Here is a 9,851-nt window from a genome sequence, read left to right as displayed (position 1 = left end):
ACGTTTGCCCGAATCCAAGGCAATATTACAGAACAAGCAAGAATGGGAAAACGGACAAGCACGTTGCCACAGCCATGTATGCCCGAGTCCAAGAACAGTTACAGAGTCCTCAGTATATATTAACATTCCAAATGGGCAAAACCACTGAAAGCTTCACCTTTTCACAAATTGGCTAGAAACTGTGATCCTACATTTTGAATTGCCTTTCTTAACTATCATCGGTACAGGTTTCAGTAACGGCAGTTAGGAGGGTCTTTGGCAGTTAGGAGGGTCTTCGTTGGTCCAACAAATTTTCTATTCACTAAATGTTAATAGAAAATGATAGGAGTGGAAAGTCTTTTGTGTTCTGGCTTATGTGAAAGGTTCTCTAAAAGATATTTTCCAAGATTATTTTAGCTACAGTCTTTATACCTTAGGGCCCAGTTGAGGTGTCCTTGTGAGTCCTTGTGAGCCCAACTCCAGCTGGGTCACATTTTCTATGCTCAAGGACAGGGAATAATGACTCCAATATTATTTCCTAAATCACCCCATAGTTATAGAAATTCAGAAGTAGATTAAAGCAGCCTATTTGGCTCAGAAGGACTTTTTTTTTTTTTTCTTGTACTTTAGATAATGAAGGTTTACAGAACAAACTATATTCTCATTAAACAGTGAGAACATATTGTTTTATGACACTGGTAAGCAACCCCGTGACATGTCAACACTCTCCCTTATCAACCTTGGGTTCCCTATTACCAGCTTTCCTGTTCCCTCCGGCCTTCTAGTCCTTGCCCCTGGGCTGGTGTGCCCCTTTAGTTCTGTTTTGTTTTATGTGCCTGTCCCATCTTTGGCTGAAGGGTGAACCTCAAGAGTGATTTCATTACTGAGCTGAAAGGGTATCCAGGGGCCATACTCTCAAGGTTTCTCCAGTCTCTGTCAGGCCAGCAAGTCTGATCTCTCTTTCTGAGTTTGAATTTTGTTCTGCATTTTTCTCCAGCTCTGTCTGGGACCCTCTATTGTGATCCCTGTCAGAGCAGTCAATGGTGGTACCCAGGCACCATCTAGTTGTTCTGGACTCAGTCTGGTGAAGGCCATGGTAGATGTGGTCCATTAGTCCTTTGGACTAATCTTTCCCTTGTAGCCTCAGTTTTCTCCTTCCTCTCTTGCTCCCACAGGGGTGAGACCAATGGAGTATCCTCGATGGCCTCAAAAGGTCTTTTGAGAAAGAGCAAAAAAAAAAAAGGCCCAGGAAACTCATTGTCCTCCAGTCAATTCTGACTCACGGTGATGCCCTGTGTTTCAGAGTACAACTGTGCTCCATAAGGTTGTCAAGACTGTGTGACCTTTCAGGAGAAGATCTCTGGGCCTGTCTTCTGAGGTGCCTCTGGGTGGGTTCCAGCTGCCAGCCTTCCAGCTAGCAGTCAAGTGCTTAACCTCTTGCACCACCCAGGGACTTAGGATGTTTAAGTGCAAACCTGTTAGGGTGGGTGTGGTTCAGTTGCAGATTTCTGAAGCTCTGCCTTGACCTCTTTTGTTCTCAAACTTTGATGTGCGTAGGAGTTTCCCAAGGGTCTTGTGAAAATGTGGTTCTTATTCAGGAGGTCTGGGTGGCCTTAGACACTGCAATCCTAAAACCTTCCTAGGCCAGATGGGTGTGCGCCACTTTTGGAGCAGCCAGCATGGTGCTAAAGTCCAGACTTCTCTAGTTACACACCTTCTAATCTCCCTCAGCTGAAAAGGCCAAGCAATTTTATCACAGCCAAGAATGAGCGCATTCCTGGGCTCCATAAATACTTTCTAGAATGCCTGGTGGCGTAGTAGTTAAGTGCTATGGCTGTTGATCGGCAGTTCGAATCTGCCAGGCGCTCCTTGGAAACTACGAGGCAGTTCTACTCTGTCCTATTGGGTCGCAATGAGTTGGAATCGACTCAACGGCAGTGGGTTTGGTTTGGTGGGAGTAGGCCTGGAGGAAACTCTGGTGGCAGAGTGGTTAAGTGCTATGGCTGCTAACCAAAAGGTCAGCAGTTTGAATCCAACAGGCCCTCCTTGGAAACCCTATGGGGCGGTTTTACCCTGTCCTATAGGGTCGCTATGAGTTGGAATTGACTCGACGGCAATGGGTTTGATGTTTTAGTGTGCTTGTAAGGAGCCCTAGTGGCACTTAACATCGAAACGTAGGTGGTTCCAACCCACCAGCCACTCTGCGTCCCTGTCCAATAGGGTCTCAACAGCAACAGGTTGGGTTTTTTTCTGGTTAGTGTGCCTGGGCCAGGTTCTCTACGTGCTGAGTGACCATCTAGCGTCTAGGTCAGAAGCCAAGGCAGGATCAAACACTGAACCTGACACAAAGGCTTACAAAGTACCTACTACGTGCCAGGGAGAGCCCTTAGAAAAATTGTTGGTCCTGCCACCCACCCCGGTCCTTTATCTACCCTCTCCTTTCAGCACCTGCCTTTAGACTCTTCTCCACACTGGCCACAGTTAAACCTCCCTGATGATGTTCTCAGAGGTTCTCATTACAGTGAGCTCAGGGCTCTTCTCTAGAGAGCTTACGTCTAAGCAGACGGCATCTGGAAGGAGGATAACCACCTGCCAGAGCAGAGCGCCAGGCTCTGGGGCGGAGGGAGAGTTGGTGCAAGGGGAGGGCCTCGTGCCCCATAAGCCACACCTCACAGTGCAATGTTGGCTCACAATAACATGCCTTGTGGAAAGAGGCTGTAGTTTAAATCCCAGGCCCCAAGGCCACTTTTGCCAGCTCACCTCCCCAGCTAGTGCAGGCCCCCCTCTAGCAGACCACTCCCATGGCCGCCGGCACCTCAGCACTCTGGTGTGGCTGCCATGGCTTTCCTCACAGAACATTAGGATGGCAGAGATGATCCACGATCCCTGCATTTGCCTTAGTCACCCCCAAGGCCCCCGCCCCGGATTCTAGCCTCGCTCCCACCCTTACCTAAAGGAGCAGCTCCCTGGAGTCCGGGAGCTTAGAAAAGTCCCACGCTCCTGGCCCAGTGCAGAGGACCCCATCAGCAAGAAGCAGCAGCTCCCTGGGCCCACAGCACCCCCTACCTCCCATCCCCCCGTCCCTGGCCCATGCAGGCCAAGGTCAGGCGGCTGGCTCCTGGCCAGGGCTGTCACTGCATCAGGGTACCCAGCTTCTCATGGCCATCTCGTTTTCATAGTCAACTAGGGTCTATTTTGTTCGGTGAAATGGGTGTGCTCTGTCCAAACCTATAAATGCTGGATTAAACAGTGAAGCTGAGCGTGAACAACTTCCCTCTCCTCTCTGGCCCAAGTAGGAGATGAACCTAGATTCTCTTTCTGGATACTCTTGTGCTTTTAGCCAAAGGACTAGCCTTGTCTCCAGGGAAAGGGGCAATCTCAGGAGGCTGACATCCATGGGCTCCATAAACAGACAATTCAGCAAGCCCAGACCCAGACACTCATAAATGCACGTATCAAACACCTTGGCCACACGCAGCACCGTGCTAGCTCTGGGGCGTACAAAGGAAAGAAAAAACATGGGCCTGCTCTCAGAAGCTTATGAATATGTTGAAGAAACATAATGTGTAGACAGTGCCCAATAAAAATTCTCTAACTGAAGGCATGAGTTGGGAAGATAAGATATAAGTGGGAAAAATGACCGGTTCTGATTCAAGATGGCACATTGTCTGGGGCTAGGCTGTGAGGTGCTGGAGAAGACCAGCGGTGGGCAGGAGTCATGGGAGAAGCTTCCCAGAGATGCTGAAGGAGTGAAGGAGATGAGAATGGGGGTACATTCATTCAACAGATATTCGTTGAGAACCTACTATGTGCCAGGCTCTGCTCTAGGCACAAGGGATACAGAAGTGAATAAAACAGATGACACCCTGCCCTAGAAGAGTCCACGTTTCTTCTGTGGGAGAACACGGTTATTAAACAGCAAATACAATAAGTATATTTTATAGTGTGTTACAAAAAAAAAAAAAACACACACACACAAACCAAACTCACTGCCATCAATTCTGACTCATAGCAACTCTACAGGACAGAGCAGAAATGCCCCATAGGGTTTCCAAGGAGAGGCTGGTAGGTTTGATTATAGTGTGTTCCAAAAATCAAACCCATTGCCGTCGAGTGGTTAATTCCAACCCACAGTGACCCTATAGGCCAGAGTAGAGCTGCCCCATGTGGTTTCCAAGGAGCGGCTGGTAGATTCAAACAGCCGATCTTTTGATTAGCAGCCATAGGTCTTAACCACTGCACCACATAGTGTATAAGGAAGTGATAAAACCAAAACCTTGTTACCATTGAGTTGATTTCGACTCATGGCGACCCCATGTGTTACAGAGTAGAACTGCTCTGTAGGGTTTTCTTGTATGTAATCTTTATAGAAGCAGATTGCCAGGACTTTCCTTTTGCAGTGCTGCTGAAAAAACCAAAAACCCATTGCCATCGAATCAATTCCAATTCATTGTGACCCCATAGGACAGAGTACAACTGCTCCACAGGGTTTCCAACAAGAGGCTGATGGATTTAAACTGCTGACATTTTGGTTAGCAGCCGTAGCTCTTGGTCACTTTAGTTAGCAGTCCAGTGCAAACCAGCACCACCCAGGGACCTTTAGGAGACGACAGGGCTGTGGCGGGGGGTGGGGGGGGGGTTGCGGATGGCACAGGGTACATGCATGAGGGTTCAGTGATGATCAGGGTGGTTCTAACAGAAACAATGATATTTCAGCAAATACCTGAGGGAGGGAGTGAGGGGCCCTGAAGACAGCTGGAGTAAGAGTGGTTATAGTAGACCCAAGAGCCAAGGCTGTGCTCTGTCTGAGGTCTTGGGACCATGCCTAATCTGTCAGAGAAAATCCTGTATGGCAGGATTGAGTTTGAGCAGAGAGACGGGAAAGGAGAGGAGGCCAGAAAGGGTCAGATCATGCTGGGCCCTGTCAGCTGCTGCAAGGACTTTGGCTTTTCCTCTGAGTGACATGGGGGGCCATTGGAGGGTTTGAGCAAAGGAGGAACACCACCTGTCAAATATATTGGAAAGAGTGGCTCCAACTTCCCCACCCTCGGCCTGGCTACAGATACCAGAGTCAGGCACATAGGAGGTGCTCAACCGCTGTTAGCCTGGACCTGGGAGAGACTTATCTGCTTCAGGGAGTTTGGTCCCCAATCTTACCCACACCACACCCTGTGCCAGGTGAGACGAACTCACACTCACAGTACTCCCAGTCCAGGGGACAAAGATGGGCAAGCATCAAAGGCCAAAGGCATGGGTGATGCCTGCCACCCAGGTCCCTGGGGCCTCGGCAGGGGGTTCCCCTACTTGCAGACGTTCACGCCGCCCCAGACATTCCTCTGTGGAACTCTGCCAGCCCAGCCCTCGGGTGCTTTCCAACTCTTACTGACCAAGGAGGCCCATGGGATCCCAAGGATGCTGGGAGACCTCTCAGAACTCCTACTTCTCAGGCTCCATCTCCTAGGGACACCTGTTGGAGTTGGAGGGAGGATGCCCAGAGGCCCGATCAGCCAGAGCAGATGTTTAAAATTGTTGTTGTTGTTGTTAGGTGCCATTGAGTTGGTTCCAACTCCTATCGACCTTATGTACAACAGAACTAAACAGCGCCCAGTCTTGTGCCATCCTTGAATTGTTGCTATGTTTGAGCCCATTGTTGCAGCCACTATCAATCCATCTTTTCAAGTGTTTAAAGAGCAGCCATGATGTGCAGGACACAATGGTAGGGCCACCAAAGGGGCTGAGAACTGGCTCCTGTCCTTCAGCAGTTTACACCCACTGCAGACCAGGTCTGGCACCTGTGTCCCCAGCACCTGGAACACTGATTGGCACAGGTGGGGCTCTGCGAGAGCTGAATGGGTGAAGGATCTATGAGAAGGTGGGGCTCTGATAGCTGAATGGGTGAAGGATCTATGACAACCTGCCGCAGAGGTTCAGAGGGTGTTGCCCTGGAGCAAGGTGAAGCAGGAGGGTCTTTGAAGGAGGCAGGAGAGGAACTGGGCTTTGGGGCTAGGCCAGGCAGAGAGCTAGGGACAGAGGGTGTTTCAGGCAGGAGAAAACCTGTGGGATGCAGGAAAGTACAAGGTGCAGGTGGATGGGTCTCTGTGGGGCCCTCACAGGAGCATTCTCACCACTGCCTCTTCACTACCATGGTCTCCCTCCACCCACCACTCTCAGTGTTCAGATATTCCCTCCCTAGAGCTTATCTCCCCAACACAGGTTAGCTTCCTGGAAAGCAAGATTCTTAGACTTCCTAAGAAAAATTTGAGGTTCCTTGCTGGAGGCTGGAGCCCTGGTGGCACAGTGGTTAAGAGCTCAGCTGCTAGCCAAAAGGCCTGCAGCTCAAATCCACCAGCCGTTTCTTGGAAACTCTGTGGGGCAGTTCTACTCTGCCCTATAGGGTCGCTATGAGTCGGAATCGACCTGATGGCAACCGGCTTATTGGGGGCTGGTAGGATAAGCCCCCCCACCCAAGTTTATTCTAGAAAGAATGCCAGGCATTGGGAAGCCCGGGCTCGGCCTCCCAGAAGCTGAGTGACATTGGTCACCCACTTAACCATCAGCATCGTCATCTCACCTGGAAAGAGAGGGGAGCAACTGTCCAGCAGAAAGTGAGGTCACAGGTGGAAAAGGACTTCAGATAAGTGCACCTACCTCTACAAAGGCACCCAAAAGGTAGTCTCACCTTAGCCTCACCTAACTGCCATTCTGTGATGCCACTGATGCAGAGGAGGCGAGGGCAACAGGCAGGGAACTCAGGGCGGGAACTGCCTTTCGCAGGAGCAGGTCAGAGTTTTGGACCCCAGAACAGACAGGGAGGTGAGCTCCAGTGTCCCCAGTAGCTCCTGGAGGGCAAGGGGGGCCCCAGCTCCCAGGCCTTGGAACCTGGGAGCTATTGGGAAGGGCCAAAGTCCTGCCCTAAGGGTGGGCAAGGAATAAAAGTGTGATAGGCCCAAGAATGCTGCTCCTGCCCTCACTTTCAAGCAAGGGATACTATTCAATCTGGCCCCTAGGCCTGTTATGCCTCATTTATCGTCGGTTATAAAATGGTCATGGATTTGAGACTTCCTTAAGAGTACAAAGAACTCCCCGGGGACACAGTGATAAGCAGCAGTAATTTGTAGGCAAGGCTCAAACAAACTATTCCTCAGATTAAGGGAGGGGCTAGGGTCATCCTGACTTCGACGCCCTCCTTGACCGCTCCCTTTAACCGTGCGTAGGGGCGCAGATCCAGAAGTGGTGGGGCCAGGGTCGGGGGTGGGGAGGGTTTCGCCAGTCCAGCCATTGACGAGTGGTCTGTGGCTCCCCGATTGCCTGCTGCACAGAGGGAGGTGGCACAGAGGGAGATGGCCGAGCCGGATAAGGCAACGACGGGCTGGCAGGGGGCCACTCCCTCGCTGGTCCGGCCCTAGCGGGTGGCCGGGCGGGGCGCGGGGAGGGGAGGAGCCTCGGGGCTGTGCCACAGCCTCCGCCGCGGACCTTCAGCCGTCGTCGCCACTCCGAACGGCGGGCCGGAGAGGTGAGTGACCTCTCCCAGGTTGCCGCGCAGCTATGGGCTGAGCTCAGCTCCCCGGGACCTCCGTCCCGGCGGCCGCCCCATTGCACCCTGCGCCATCGGCGCGCGAAGACCCGGCGCCGCGACACGCCCGAAGCCGACCCGGGTGCCACAGGAGGAGCCAGCCACGTGCGTCCGGCAGCCGCGAACCCGGATCCGGGCCCCGTACCTCCCTCGCGCCTTCCTCCCCCGGGAGCGCAGCGGCATGCGCCAAGCGGGGTGGGCAGGCCGGGTGGCCCCTGCGTCGGGCGGGGCTGAGGGGAGCAGGCGTCCGGAGCCCGCGGGTGCACAAGGGCGCTCCCCTCCCGGGCTGGCCCTGCCCAGCGTTCTGGTCCCACGTGTCGCTCGACTGGCGCAGCTTCGGCCAGCCGGTCCCAGGGGAGGCGGGAGTGGCCCTCGGGATCTTCCTGGCCTCGCCGGGCCTCCTAACCCCTTCGCTGCGCGGACAGAACCGGCGGCAGGGGCTGGGGCGCCCGACCTTGAACCGAAGGAGGCGGGGCTGCTGGAGCGCCAGCCTTCACCCGGGGGTCTTTTACCTGGCAGAGCTTCTCCTCTTGCTTGGAGGCGAAATTTGGAGGCGGGCGTCCCGGAGAGGTGTGGTTGAAACTTGGGTCGCTTTGGTGACTCTGGGTACATGAAGGGGAGGGTGCGCCAGGAAGTCGTATCCGCGGGGAAAATGCAGGCAGTTTCTGCTGAAACCCTGGCAGAGGGCACCGAGAGGCCCCCCCGGGTGGGTGTCCAGGGCCATCTCTGAGACAGGCGGAGAAGGGGGTTCTGTAAATACCCCAGGGGAGGTCTTTCTGTCCATCAGAGTGCAGCGATGTTATAGTTAATAGCAGACATTTATATGTGGGTTATATGTTTATAATGAGCAGGGCACCGTGATATGGCTTTGCACACAATATCCCAGTTAATCCTCACAACAGGAAGGCACTTTATCTCCCTGTTACAGATGGGGAAACTGAGCCTCAGAGAGCTTGGTTATTTTGGAAGGCTACACGAGTAGCACGTTGAAGAAGTAGCATTTATCTGACTTGGGAGTCCGCGGCAGGGGTGGGGGGTGGGGGGGGGAGGCCATGTCCTCAGAGGATGCTGGCAGCCCAAAGAAGGCACCACAGAGTGTCAGAATGTCCACCAGGCCAAAGGGCCTCACCTGGGTGTGCCCCTCAGTCACCTGTACGGTTTGTTAGAAACATTGATGGCCAGGTCCTACCTGCTGCTTACTGAATCCAAGTCTGCAAGGTGGACCACCTCGCACCAGCCATGAGCACCTGGAGGGCTGCGACTGCATATCTTCCTTCTCTCCCCTCCCTAGTGGCCTGCATGGGGGCTGACGTGGAGCAGGTGCTTCATACACGTCTGGCGAAATGAATGGACTTAATGGGGCAGAGGGTGCCACTGGGTGGAGAATGGGAGCAAGAAGAAGGAGGCCTCGAATGGTGGACAGGTGGCTCCAGCAAGGCAACCAGGAAGTTGACTTGGATCAGTCACAAGTTCTGAGCAGCCTTGCCCGGTGACCCTGGCCTCGAGCTGGAAGGGAGCTCAGGCCCATCCTGCTGCTCGTCAGGTGGTTGAACAGCCTGCCCCTAGCCTGTGGAGTTCCCCAGAGCTTGGTCTGGTCATGCTGGGGCCACGAGTGTGCCCGTCCCATGCCAGAGATGCCCAAATAGCTGGATTCCTCTCTGGTTCATGCTTCGTGTCCTTGTCCCATGTGGCCCCTTTCCTCTCTGGCTTATCAGAGCCCAGAGTGCCAGAGTGCTAGGCAGGGCCTCGTGCAGTTAGAAAGTAAAACCTCTTAACGGAAGTCCAAAGCCACACACCTGAGCCCTTGGGGAGGAGCAGGGATGTCCAGGAGAGCTCACTGGCTTTGGAGTTTGAGTCTCAGCTCTGCTATGTGACTTGGTCCAAGTTGTTAGCTCTCAGACCCTTGGTTTCTTCATCTGTGAGGCCTTGCTAAGGGTGCACAATATCCCTCTGAAACAGTGACAATAATGCCTGCAAGGGGGGCTAATTGTGTAAAGTGCTAAGCATTGTTGTTAGGTGCCGTTAAGTCGGTTCCGACTGATAGCAACTCTACCAGTGAAGGAGAAACACTGCCCAGTCCTGTGCCATCCTCACAGTTGTTGCTATGTTTGAGCCCATTATTGAGGCCACTGTGTCAACCCATCTCGTTGAGGGTCTTCCTCTTTTTCACTGACCCTCTCCTCTTCCAAGCCCGCTGTTCTTCTCCAGGGACCGGAGATAACATGTTTAAAGTATGTGAGACAAAGTCTCACTATCCTCGCTTCTAAGGAGTATTTCTGGCTGTACTTCTTCCAAGACA

At 53.1% G+C, this 9,851-nt stretch overlaps 1 protein-coding gene across 1 annotated transcript in view; it reads left to right on the top strand.

Annotated features, from left to right (window-relative positions):
* The first annotated feature begins 7,452 nt into the window (after nucleotides 1–7,452).
* The window catches only part of STEAP3 (STEAP3 metalloreductase), a 64,353-nt gene continuing 61,954 nt past the window's right edge, over nucleotides 7,453–9,851 (top strand). The window contains exon 1 of the mRNA XM_049889170.1: nucleotides 7,453–7,492. The gene's annotated coding sequence lies outside the window, so the exon portion shown is untranslated. The remainder of the gene's footprint in view (nucleotides 7,493–9,851) is intronic.

The sequence above is a fragment of the Elephas maximus genome, chromosome 6, assembly GCF_024166365.1.
Source record: "Elephas maximus indicus isolate mEleMax1 chromosome 6, mEleMax1 primary haplotype, whole genome shotgun sequence".
NCBI classification, from domain to species: domain Eukaryota; kingdom Metazoa; phylum Chordata; class Mammalia; order Proboscidea; family Elephantidae; genus Elephas; species Elephas maximus.
This window is presented reverse-complemented; position numbering and strand designations above follow the sequence as displayed.